This window comes from Catharus ustulatus, chromosome 11, assembly GCF_009819885.2.
Source record: "Catharus ustulatus isolate bCatUst1 chromosome 11, bCatUst1.pri.v2, whole genome shotgun sequence".
NCBI classification, from domain to species: domain Eukaryota; kingdom Metazoa; phylum Chordata; class Aves; order Passeriformes; family Turdidae; genus Catharus; species Catharus ustulatus.
In genome coordinates this window covers 14191045-14204338 of record NC_046231.1, presented here as the reverse complement: position 1 = coordinate 14204338, position 13294 = coordinate 14191045, and the positions used below count along the sequence as shown (strand labels likewise).

General features: G+C 46.8%; 1 long non-coding RNA gene across 1 annotated transcript in view; it reads left to right on the top strand.

Moving 5' to 3' along the window:
* The first annotated feature begins 7808 nt into the window (after positions 1-7808).
* LOC117001376 overlaps positions 7809-13294 on the top strand; it is a 39250-nt gene continuing 33764 nt past the window's right edge. The window contains exons 1-3 of the long non-coding RNA XR_004419030.1: positions 7809-7866; positions 7983-8104; positions 9329-9420. This is a non-coding gene — a long non-coding RNA (uncharacterized LOC117001376). The remainder of the gene's footprint in view (positions 7867-7982; positions 8105-9328; positions 9421-13294) is intronic.

Sequence of the window (13294 nt, the reverse complement as noted above, 5' to 3'; positions counted from 1 at the left end):
TTACCATTTCCCAAGACCAGCCTAATGCTGGGGTTGAGTCGGACCTGAAGGTTTACTGTGGAGACAAAAGGATGGGGAAATTTAGAAGTTAATTCCTAATCCTGTGGGCATCAGCAACATTTTTAATGCTGTCTCTTGGATAACTTGTGGGAGGCATTTAATGTTGGGTTTTGTGGAAGGTGGTGTAAAGCAGTTCAGTGCAGCCGGAAGCTGGAGGCAAGGCTATTTATTTCAGGGCTTTGAAGAGCTCTGCTCCAGTGATAGCTGTCTTATTGCTGCACTGGCTGGTTTTATTTTGCTTTGGAGCAAAGGAATAAAAATGTTCCTCTCATTTCGTTTTCTCTGAGGTGAGAAAATTCCTGGAAGTCTGTTGATGAAGTTGAGGAACATCTTAATCTTTTTTTCCCTGAAGTGGCTTGAGTGCAGCTCCCAGAAATTCAGGGCTTGGAAGCCTGAAAGCACTGACTGGATGTTCTGAGAGGACTTCTGACACAAGGGCTGGGCTGCAGATATGGCTGTGGGTATTGGAGGGAGATGCTGGATCTTAGTGAAGTGACTTTTTTTTGTTTGAGATTGCTGTACTCTCTGTACCAATTGCTAATAAACTACTTTGTGTTGGCAGGGCTGATGATCCATCAGCCTGCATTCTCAGAGATGAGCCCTGTGCTAGGGCATCACTACAGAGAGCTTTGTCATATCTTGATAGCATTTGACATTTCCCAGGCAATGCTTAAATCTCCCAATTGACCATGTTTAACCCTTTTCCCTGAGAGCCTTCCAGTAGTGACTCCTCTAAACTTTAGTTTTCCCTTCCCTTACCAAAAGCTTTTTTGTCACTTGCCATGTACTGCCAATGAATCTCTATCTTTGTTGTTTTGGGCTTTAAATGTTGCCTTTAATTAGGATGTGAGCTTTTCTGGCTGTGGGCTGATGGACAGCTCTCTGCTGATCAGAACCAGGAGAAGAACAGAGGGATTACTGTATTGCTTCTTGTATTTGAAGGAACAGTCCTTTAGCCCACGTGGGTTTGGATTTAGGAGGGGCATACCAGGCCTCAGAATCCATCAGTTTATGCCAGTTTATCAGCTGTTCTGTTTCTGTCCTGCTTCTTGCCTTTAATTTGCAGAGCCAGATTAAGGCTGTGTGATGCACAGAGATTCAGGGCAGGGCTACCTTTTGCTTCAGGACAGAATCTCTTGATCCAGCTCAGTATTTTAAGCAGAAATTGCATGCAAAATGGAGCTGAATGAACCCTACTCCTAGCAAGAGCTGGTAGCAAGGATGGATGAGCAGTTCATTCACAGTCATTTAAACACTGAAGAAAATAAGATGTGTGTTTAAAATTGCCTTCTCAACCAGTGTTTGGCATGTTGATGTCTCAAGGGTTAAAACACCTCTGGCAACTTGCATCAATTTGTGGGTATTTAAAAGTACTCTGGACTAAGCAGGCAAATTAGTTAAACTGTGTTAGCTAATTCCCTGGGTAGGGATAACTCAGCCAGACCTGTGCTGAAGACATCTGGAGCTTGTCTGGTGTTTGCAGTGAAGATTTCAGACTTTTTCTCAAAGACTTGGTTGGTCTGAAGTGACTGATTTACTACCCAGAAGGTAGGAAGCACTTTGGAATCATTCCCTTTTGATGGAGATTGGAGAGAGACCTTTGCTTTTCTGTCCTGGACTTTGGATAGTGACTTCCACAGTGATCCCTTGTTCAGCTTGGGTCTGCTTTTTGTCATTAGGATATAGCCTTTTTTTGCCTTTTTTTTTGCTTTTTTTTTTTTTTTTTTTTTAGCCTTTAACATTCAGACCCCTCACTAACAGCATGATGGGAATCTGGCATGCAGAACTATTTGTCTAGAGAGCATCCATTCTGCTATTGGCTTCAGGAATCTGGAGCTTCCAGCATTACATCTTCCTCCCTGTTTTCCCATATTCTGGGCATGTATTTGTTTCGGGTCTTGGCCCCACTGTTTTATGAGCTGTACCCCTCTAGGCTCAGTTATCAAGTGTTAGGAGAGACTTTGGTTTTTGCACTCTGTCATTGCAGTGCCTGTGTAAGTCACATATGGAAAAGTCCAAAGTGCAGGAATATGGAGGTGGCAAGTCCTCATTATTTTGCCCTGACTCCTGAAAGAAATGAACACCTTTAATCACTGAAATTTGGATGGCAATGAGTGATGCAAAGCAGTTGCACAGTTTTAATTTTAGGGAATCAGCAAAAGAATGATCCTTTGCTCTGTTCCCTCAAGTAAACTGTTCTGCATCTGTATAAAGAGGAGAGCAGCAGTTCTGGTTTTGCTTTGATTTTTGCAGTGAATGTTTGCTGTATTTAATCTGCTGGGCTGTTAGTAACAATCTCCCTGCAAACAAGAAACTTGTGAGGAGCTGAGCTGAGATTTCCAGGTTCCTAATCAGAGGAAAGGCTGTCCCAGCTAAATCAGAGTTAGGCTCCTGATTGCATCCTGATAGAAAGGATTATTCATGCAGTGGAAAACAAATAGAGCTGCTGTTTGGCATATATTAGCTGAGCAAATCTTGGCGCTCAGTATGTGTTAGAGCTCTGCTTTTCTGAGCCATGAGCTGGGTTTACTTACAACTGGCCTGACTCTGGAATGTTCCCTGCTTCCTGACCTTTCCTCTGTGGTAAGGCTTAGGTGCTTTGGGAACCCTTTTCCTTTTTTTCCTTTTCATCAGCCCATTTACAACATGCTCTGTCAGTCTGTTTGTGACTCAGGCCTCTCTTTACTATTTCCTTTGGTTTGTACAATCAACTGCCTGGGTGCCCATCTCTGATGTGCTGTGTTTATACTCAGCTGCTTGCCCAGGCAGGGAAACAGATGGTAGTGATGCTGTGGCCTTGATAGTGCCTGCCTGGTGCTGTTGGACTGCAAGAGGCCATGAAGAAGAGAGACCAAAGATAAAGGTTGCTAAAAGAGGTTGCTTTTATTTCCATGGGATTCTTGGTCTGTTACCCATCTTCTGGCACTTGTATGTGCAGGGCAGATAACCTCAGTGCCTTTCTGCTGTATGGTATGAAACAGTTGGCATTTTGGTTCAACACATGGCTGCTTCAAAACAAGCAACACCCACAATAGGAGCCTTTTACTTCTTTTTCAAAGAGCCAAGGACATTGAACCTGTATGCTGAGGTTAACTTACAGAGCAAGGACTATGGGATCATGGCACACAGTATCTTTTGGAGCCAGTTTTGTAGCTGATAAATGTGTGTCTGGTAACTTTTTAAAGGCAGGTGAAGGTTTCTGTAAGCCAGGGAGGTGGGGAATCTCCATCCTGGGAGATACCAAACACTGCTGGGTGCCTCCCTGCACAATCTGCTTCAACTTGGAAGTTGTATGGTTTGTGCAGAAGGGTCGAACCAGAGACATCCCAAGTCTCTTCCACCCAAATCTTTCCATAGTTGTGTGCCTGATCTCACTGATCACCTGTGCAGTCTGCTTTATGTGGAGTGAAAGGGAGTGAAAAGAGCCTCATAAAATATGTAGAAATGTCTGCTGTGGGCCCTGGCAGGGAGCAGATGCCAGCTGCCTTTTCTCTTCTAGATGAATTTATTTTACTGGAAGAAAAACTGTTGTTGCTGTGAAGTTGCCACGTGGACTTGGGGCAAGTGGGAGTGTCAAGAGGGGAATTTGGGAAGGCAGGAAGCCCAAGCTGGCAGCAGCCCCTGCCCTGCCAAGGGACCAAGGAGGGCTTTGGAAGGGATGTGCTGGGAAGTTCCTTGGACTGCTTCTGTCTCTGAGAGCAGCTGTTTACCTAGATTATTAGCATAGTGAGAGAGGGTTTCTTGTTGGGTGTACATCCCCAGGAGAGGTTGTGCTTGATACCTGACCTTTGTTTTCACTTCATACCAGGTGTTTCAAGGCCTTGAAATTTTGCTGTGGGCTCAAATGGCACTTAAGTCAAGGAGGACAAACATAGGATTAGCTCCTAGGGAGACAGCACACGTGCAGGAGTTGTGCTCTCTCACAGCTTTTGTGGGAGACAAACAAGCTTAGTGGGCCAGGAATAGCAGGACTGATGATGCACATTTGCAGAGGGTTATGTGCCTTCAGAGCTCTCTACAAATGTCAGCCAGTTTGTCTGCTGCCCTGCAAATGCTACTTGCTGGGAAGGAGAAATCCTGCTTTCCCAAGTGAATGTTCCTCCCCAACTGCTTTTCAGCTCAGTTTGCCAGTGAGACTAAAAAAATAGGCTGTCCTTATGTGCAAGGTCTGAGGATTGCACAGAGATGCAGCCCAGTGAACTTGAAAGCGTGGGGGGGCTGGTCTGATCTCCCCAGGGTCCCCTCCTGAGCTGAGGGCATGCAGGGACCTGTGTGTCCAGTGAGGCAGAAAAGTTTGCTGAGCAGTGGAGAGCAGCAAAGCCAAGGGACTGGAGGTGCCATTACAGCCTCCAATGTCCTGTCTGGAGGGAGATTTGCTGTCTGATCTGCTGCCTCTGTGTGGGGAGGGAGGGCTCTCAACAGCAGAGGAGGGAGCTGTGTTCTGTTAGCAGCTGGAGCCTTCCCCAGCCAGCCTGCAAAGCTGCTGCTCCTTTTGCTCCTGGAGGAGTGTTATTTAACAAACTGGCTTCCTGACCAGCCTCATTGCTGGGCTAATTCCCAGGTCTGCTCCCTAAAGAGATTCATAGCTCCCTTTGCAGCCCAGCTATTCCTTGTGAATTGTTGATGTATCTGGCTTGGTTAATTCCAAACCTCTCTATACAGAGATATCATTTGTTAAAGGAGTTCTCAGATCTGAAAAGACCAGCCAGGAAAAAAAAATAGTTTCCAAACAGGTTTGGAAAACTCTGTCTTGTAGTCATAGGAAAATTAAACTGAAGCCATCTTTTTGTGTTCAGCCCAGCAAGTTGTTGTGAACTTGTGTGAGAGAAATTAGCATCCAGTTCCTAATTTAAAAGGTGGGACCGGCAGCCAGGGAGGATTTAAAAAAAAAGGGATCTGCCTTGAGGTTGTGCTAAAGAGAGACTGTAGATATTTGTGTCTCAACAGTCCAGCTGATAGATGCCTCTAGAGCTTCCTGGTGCCTGGGCATAATTTTTATGTCCCCTCTCCTGATTTTTTTAGTGATGGAGGATGCTGAGGGCTGAAGGTGGGTAGCTGAGGCAGATGTTCTAATTTGACTGCAGACATGCTGGGCATCTAAGCCCACAGCAAACATGGAGTTTGCTCCATGACAAGACACTTTGTGCCTTCTGTAGGGCAAGACCCTGCTTGTAGGTAGCTGCTGGAGAAAAGCTGATGCATAATAAACTTACACCTTAATTTTCCTATGCAGTATCATCTGCATCACAGTTCTGCCACAAGGCTGAGATGCTGTTTTCTCTGCCTTTTAGGACTGCTGCAAGCACTTGTTTTAAAGGTATGTTGATCCAGCCAGCAGTGCTTAAGAATATGGACAAGATAAGGTTTGTCAGAAGCACAATTTGTTCCCATCAGGTTAATGAAAGATGCCATTTTCTACTAAGAAAGCTGATTTTATATGTTGCTGAAACCACTGGGCTGCTTTCAAAGTAGGCTAATTACAGAGAGAGGATAGATCAGTCTCTCTGTAGCTTTTCCAGCACTGGGATGAATGCAAGTTTTTTGCTTCCCCTTGTCACTTTACCTTTTCCTCAGTAAATATGGAAAGTTGAGTAAATATGGAAAGTGAGATTGGCCCCTTTGTCTGATACCTGGCAGAGCTGTAATTAGATGAGTGCAAGTCTGTGACCTTCGCTGTCATCTAAGGTCCACAGTATGTGCTGCCTCTGGCATGGAGAGGAGAATTTTTTTTTTTTCTCTGGGAAAGAGGAAAATGTTTGGGGATGGTGAGGGAAATTGGGAAGGTTTCCTCTCTGTAGCCTGCCTGCCCTGGGAGTCCCTGTGCTGCTTTGGAAGGGGAAGTTGCAGGGCTGACTCTGTGGTGGCAAGGAGGGATGCTCAGGGACAGGCAAACAACAAACACCTTGAACAGAAGGGTGGTGGCTCTTTGTCCCTTCTCTTATGCTCTTGGTTATAGGACATCCCTTGGGTCTGCCAAGGCTTCCTGGAATGCTTCAATATCTGAACTACAGGATAGGAGAGAGGAATGAGAGATTCCTATGGGCCCTGCTGGGGATCCCAGCTCGTGTTTTGCTGGGACTTTGCTCCGGGGTTTGCTGGTACCTGAGGGTGGAGCCATGCTGGACAGGATTCAGGCAGGGTGGCTGTTCCAGCCAGCACACCACTCCTTGCTGTTTGCAAGGACAGGAGGGTTCCTGGACATGGCATAGTTCTCATGTGTTGCCTTTCCTGATAAAATGAGCCCTTATTTACCAAGATTGAATCTATTCCTACTGCTTATTGCCCACTTGAAATCCTCCTTGTCCCCTGCTGGCCTTGTCCTTGCAAGAGCTGCTGGTTGTGCTCCTGCCGCAGTGGGGAGAGATGGAGACAGGATGGGAGCAGTGGCTGGCAGCTGACAGTTTCTTTTTATGTTTCCATCTGTTCCCTCTCTTCCTTTTTAATGAGATCAGGTGCCAGAGTGCACTAGGAAGACTTTTCAATGTGAGAGGAAGTCACAAATGGGGTACTCAGGTCCTTGCTTTCATCCTTGGCAGAGAGCTGCTGCTCAAATCAAACCTGCACCCTCTTGAGCTGTTCCTATAATGGGAAACCAAAACTCTGCAGTGAGGCTGACAGCTCCAATCAGGTGGGTCTGTCCTGAAGCTCAGCCTTGGAGCTCAGATGCTTGTGCTGATGGTCACCAAGATGCAAACCTGGCTGTTCCTGCCCCCACTTAGGTGCCTTTTAACTTTTCATAATTTATTTATTTGATTTTTAATTTTTTTTTTTAATGTGGCTACTCTCTGTCTTCTAATCCCCCAGTTGTTTTAAATGGTATCAGTGGCTGGACAGGTTTACTCTTTCAGGCCCTTGGTGTTTGCTACACAGACCCAGTTGACCAGGTTTTCTGATCACCACTCCAATTACACAAATGACTCTGCTTCTGCTTTGTTTTGAAGGATTTTCCTCTCTGTTTTTGAGGCCATATAATTATTATAAAGCTGATCTTTCAAGAGTGGGAATGTTTCCCTCAAGGAGAATTCCAGGAGATGTTTGGGGCTGGTTTTATTGTGATCCCTTTTATTCATGGTTCTTGGGATGTGTGAAGGATGAGAAGAGGTTCAAAGGATGAACCTGAGGAGCTTGTTTAACAGTTCATTGTGGACCCTCTCTTTGTGGAAAATTACAATCTGTCCCTTAGCTCCCATTGCCAATATATGACATGATGGGAGTCAGCATGGAGACCTCAATCAGATGAAAGCTGTAGAGTCTGACAGGACCTCCAGGACAGAGCAGAGGCCCTTCTAGGGGGTGTACCAGGTGCCTTGTTTAAACATCAGAAAGCCATGGCTCATGTTCCAGCCCAGAATGGCCTCTGCATGCCTGTTTCTTAGCAAAACTCCTGATCTTCTAAGCAGAGGGATTTTGGATACAAATGCAGTCAATTATTTGGCTAAGCCAAAGGCCATCCAGTAGTCCCTCCTTAACAATTCAGCCAAATGCTTTGGGATTTTGCATGAGTTCAAACTCTGCAATTATGGTTGTTGTGTGGTTGTATTGGACCTGTGAAGGCAGCTGCCCAGTGCAAGAAAAGCCATATTTGCCTTTGATTTTTTTTTTTTTTTTCTTGGTGCCTGCTTCAGCTGGCAAGTTCCTTGCCCAGCAGCCCTGTGTGCTGCAGGAAGCTGCACCAGCTTGCTGGCAGCAGCAAGGACAGCAGCTTGTTCCTTTGGTGCTTCTCAAGTAATAAATAAAACAAGCTACTCCTTTCACAGCGCTGCTTTTGAACAGCCTGGTGCTTTGTAGTTGCTCTAATCATGCCAGGTGCTCCTGTGGGTTCAGGTTGAAATGCATGTCACGGGCTGGGTTTGTCCCTTCCCCGTGTCCCACTTACAACTGTTGTGTTTTCTAATCTTTCTCTCCCTTTCTTCTCATCACAGAGACAGCTGTTGGTGTTTGGAAGTGCCCTGCAGAGGCACTAGACCTGCTGGGCTGGGGATGACTGACTTGCTGTGAAGCCAGGAGCCAAGGAGACCCATCCTACAGCAAACAGAGCTGCCAGGTGATGCCAGAAGCCAGGTGCCAGCCAAGCTGTTGTGGATCTGGTTATGCACAGTTTTTCCTTAGCCTGGAGAAGCTGGAGGGAAGGCCTGTGCCCTGTCTGTGGCATTTGAGGTGGTCCTTGGGGCTGGCTGTGGGATGATCGTGCTGGGTGCTTAGGTGTTCCTTTAGTTTTAGTGGCATGAGATGTCCATTTCCAGAGTTCTTGGGCTTGCAGCCTGTTCTGTGTCTTGGGTGGAGCAGAGGAGAGCCTGGTGCTCCCAGCCTGTGGTGCCCTGTGCTGGAGGGTGGGATGGAGAATGCCCTGGCAGGACCCTGCTGCAGAGAAGGGCTGAGTGTGAGGGAGGAGACACTGAGCTCTGCCTCTGTGATTGGGAAAGACCACTAAGCCCTGGTCCTACAGAGTGCTGCTGCTGCTGCATGTTACTGTCCCCAGTATCTCAGGGTCTCAGATGATTTTTAGCTTCCAGGAAACAGGATTAAGGTAGTTGGGATTAAGGTAGTGGCATCCCCAGGAAAGCTATTGAATCATCCTGTAACTGCACAGATATTGTCACCCTTGACATGTATCCCTGTTTTTTGTAGAGGCTGACATCCCATGTCAGTACCTTGCTGAGTCAGGTCTGAGGCTGCATCCAAAGCCCACCCATTTTCCAAGGCACTGTCTCCTGGCAGGCACAGCCGTGGTTGCTGCCTTTCCTAACCTCCATGTCAGAGATTCCCCTTGAACTGTGATTAACTTCTGGAGGCTTGTAAATTTTCTTTTGCATTGACATAAAGACAGCTCACTGGATTAAAGGATTTCACAGAACTAAAGAAAAAGAAAATGTAGAAAGCATTACACTTGTTGAGGTCAAGGATTTTGCTTTCTTTCAAGAGGCAGTGAAGATAAAACAATTTATTCTTTTCAAATTAGGTAACTCTGCAGCTAATGTCAGGGTCTCTAAAAGGAAGGAATTTGAAATAATGTCTTGATTTAGAAAAGAATACAGCAGCATTTCAGGGTTTGAAAGTGAGATGTAAATTAAGTAAAAAAGAGAGGAAACCAAATTGATTCCCGGCATGGGAATAAAAAGGGAGAAAATAAACCCAAGGCTGTGTGTTGAGATCTGTGCTGCCAAAAAATAAATCTATGTTCTCCCTTGTAATGGGTGATTGTATTGCTCAGAGGAAGGCAGGGGAAATTTGGCTAAAAGGACCTAACTTTATTTTCATTTTTTCTCAGAAGAAAACAAATACAACCCTGTTTGGAACAAAGAGAGCTGTGGGCTGCTTGTTTGGAACCTCATGATTGGACCTTCCTAAGGTTGCAGCTGGGTAAGTGATCTCAGGGCAATTATTCAGTAGGGAATGTAAATATTTTGATAACATCTAAAGTGATTGAGCATTGCAGTCAGTCCTTTCTTGAAGTGAGCACTTAATGAGTTAAAATGGAGGTAGGAGCACTCCCATCTGCACCTCTTCCATCCTGTGAGCTGTCTGCCATCACTTTCCTCTTTTCTCTGGATCCACATTGCAGCCTTTGCAGTAGCTTTGTGTACTCTGCAAGACACCAAAAGTGTCCAGTTAACTCTGTTAAATGGTTTGATCTGGTGAGTGCAGCAGTGATGACAGGAGAGATGTTTCTGATGTGCCTCTTGCAATCCCTCCAAGGTCTCTGGTTTTGGTGCTCAGCTGCCAGTGTGCCTGCACTGTGAGGTCATCTCAGAGCCTGCAGTTGAGTTTTTTGAGGATGCTGGCTCTGTGTCCTTCTAGCACTGCAGCAAAGGAGAGGTTAATAATGCATCATGCCTGCCTGCTGCCCTTGGCTGTATGCTCATTTACTTCTGCAGGAGGAGAAGAGCTATGCAAAGAGCTGGTGCATACAGAGAGCCTTTCCCAGGGGATGGAGGAAGGATTTTGGCTCCCTGCACTAACAGTTACCTGTGCCTGTAAAGAGGGCAGAGTTTGGAGCCTGGTTTGATCACACTCTGCTAGGATGGATAAGATGCTGAGATGCCTGTCTTGCTTTTGTGCTGGGCTGTGGGCAAGTGTGTCCCCTCTCTGCTTCCTTGGGACATGCTGCAGTTCTTGCAGCTGTGTTGGAGTTTCACTGTGTGTTTGCCATGTTCATTATGTGCTGTCTTTGAGCTGCTGTTACTGCTTTGACTCAAGGCACTGCCAGCCAGGCATTGCCAGTATCCCTGCAGATGTGGGCAAGTGCAGCTGCTTTCTGCTACCCTGGGGCAGGGGAACCACAGCAGCTCCTCTGTGGGCACCAGGTGGGTGCTGAGCATCCCTCTGTCCCACTGGTGTCAAGGCAGCTGATGCCTCTGAAAACCACCACTGCCTCCTCCCCTGTGACATCCCTGTTGTTGCCCTGGTGGTGTTGGGGCTGGCTGGGAAGTCCTGCTGCTCCTGAAGGAGATCCACAGCCTGGCTGGCTCAGGGGATACAATGTGTGAGTGTGGCCCTGGAAAGTGGGGGATGCTGGTGATCACCCCTGTGCTAGAGTGCTGGTGGCTGTGTCCCTTCTGTGGATGGAGGGGGGTTTTTGGTGCCCAGGTTGTCTGGCATCAGGAGGAAGAGCTTAGGAGCAGAGCTGAGTGGAGAGTCCTGTTTGTAGTTAGAGAAAATAAAAAGGCTAGGCTACTCCAGGGGGGTGCAGATTACTCATAGCAGGTTCTCCAGATGTGTCCCACACCTGAAGGATTGGAAATGATCAGTGAAGTTAAAGCTTGTTCTGAAACACCTTGGGATGTTACAGAATACTAATACCACAGCCAGTGCTGTAGTATTACAACAGCAATCCAATACTTTTCTGGCAGCCAGTATTTTGTGTGTGTGCTGGAGAAGCAGGTATGAGGCTGGAGCCAAGGCTCAGCAGTTTTATTCCTGTTTCTGCTTTTGGCTGGTTCTCTGTCTCCAGTTTGGTGTTTCTGAATTGAGTTAATATTTATGGTCTTCCAAAGACTGAAACTCCTTTGTTAAAACTGGGCATGAACACACTTTCACTTTGATTGAGAAGCTTTGGAAGTCCAAGATTAAACCATCTTGGCTGGGGTTGAGATTTACAGAAACATTTCAAGAACTCAGCCAGTGCCCAACCCCTTCATGTCCTGGCAGGTGAAGGAGCTGGTCAGGATGTGAGCATTGTGCAGCCTGTGCTGTGCACTGAGAGCTGCTGCTGCACAAGTGAAGGGATGGTTCAGAAAGGGAATGGGGGGTCTTAGGGATGCTGGGAATGTCCCATGTTCCATCTTGGGGATGCAGCTGAAAGGTGCATTAACAAATCCCTGCATGTCAGCAGAATGGAGGAGACTGTTCATGAGCCAGGAGTGTTCAGAGGTTATTATTGCTGCCCTAAAGACAAGAGGTGAAGGAGCTTTTATTTATCCAGTACAGGTTATGGCCAAAACCACACACCTGGGAGCAGGGTGCAGGTCCTGTACAAAGCCTTTTTTTCCTGCCTTACCTGGAGCAAGAAGTCTCAGTAGTAGCTGTGAGCCCACAGCATGAAACAAATCTTTCCTTCACTTTAAAGATGGTTCTTGTCCTTTTTTTTCCCCTCAAGAGACTGCTTATGCATTGCACATTAAATAGTGATTAGCTAAAAGACTTTGTCATCCCAGGAGCAGAGCTCCCCAGCCAGGCTTTTCCTTAGCTCTTCAGTATCCAAGGTGCCAGCCTGCAGATCAAGCTTTTTCTCCCTTGCATTCTCCTTGCAGGAGTCTAGGAGATGTAAAAATGACATTGTCTGGGCTGACAAGCTGGACCAAGGAATGGCTTGGGCCCCCCTTTCGTCTGCCTGGCAGAGGAAGAAGGTTTGGGAAGGAAAAATAGATGGTGATTCAGTAGCAGGGACACAGCTGGGTGTGAGAGCAGGGTCGTTGAGTTTGAGAGGGGGCTGAGGTACCAGCAGCAGCTTTGGCACTGGGTGCTGAGGTGCTTGCAAGCCTTGTGTGAGTTTCATGTAATTTCTACCATGCAATTCCATGGATATCCTTTCCTGACAGCAGTTTCCTTTGCTAAGCACCTGAGGCTTCTCTGGCAAGTTCTCTGAGCATGAAATCTGGCTCCAGCTGTGCTCTTTGCCTGCAGCAGGCAGAATTCATTCCTGTGCTGAGCAGGTGAGTGGTTCTAAGGTGCTGGAGCTGTGGGAAGGAGCCCAAGCAGGCAGCCCTGTGAGTGCATCTCAGACCAGGTATGAGAGATCTGATGAGCTTCACCTTGACATCTGTCATGCACATCTTTTGGAGTGAGTCTCCACAGGCTGGCTAGCTGGGGAGCCAGTGTTTTTTCATAACTCAGATCCTCCCTGACTGGATTGCAAATTCCTAAATAATGAATGTTGGTTTCCAAATGGAGGGTTCCTTGTTCCCTGCCAAGCAGATGCTAGGATTGGGTTTGCCTGTGGCCTAGAGTCTCCTGAGAAGCTTTTGTTTATAGCATCTGTTGTGCCAAAAATGCATGGAGCTATCTGACAGCAGAGATGCTCTTGTCACTTGGGTGTCCTTGGCCGCTGTGTGTGTAAATGTGTGCCTGATTAATTGGAACAAGCTCATCAGAGGGTATTCACCAGGTGCAACACCAAAGGACACCCCCAAAGGCATTGTCAGAGCTGTGGCAACACAGAGATTAACCTGCTGTCCTTTGCATTGATATGATCAGGGTCCTCCCTGGGTGAGCAAAATACAAATTAAATTATTGCTTTGTAATTCAGTGTGGAAAGTTCTTCCTTGCTCTTTAAGCAAAGAAGTGATGGGCTTGTCTGCAGTATCTAAAATTAATTTACCTGAAGCTTGTGGAGCATTACCAAATGCCACTCTAAGGTGCACTCTGTAATGCTGTTGCAGTCACAGGAACCAGCTGTGCCACCTAGAAAAGCAATAAAGGAATATGCCCAGGGCTGGGGTACAATTCCTGACATGTCTCAGGAAACCCAGATCTATCAGAACAGGGCACCAAGCTGAAGATCAGCAGGGGCATCCCAGATCCAGCCTCCTCAATTCTCCCTTTATTCCAACATCTATGGCAAAGCAGGAAATCCCCACCATCACTGCAAGCTGCACAGCAGTTTTATAACCCAGACAGGAACCTAATTAAACCCTGCAGAGTATCACAGAGCTGTCTGAGGAGGGGAACATGGAGATCTCCCCTTATGGGACAGGGGTGGTGGCTGGAGCTGTGCTGTGTTGTGGTTGGTGTTTCA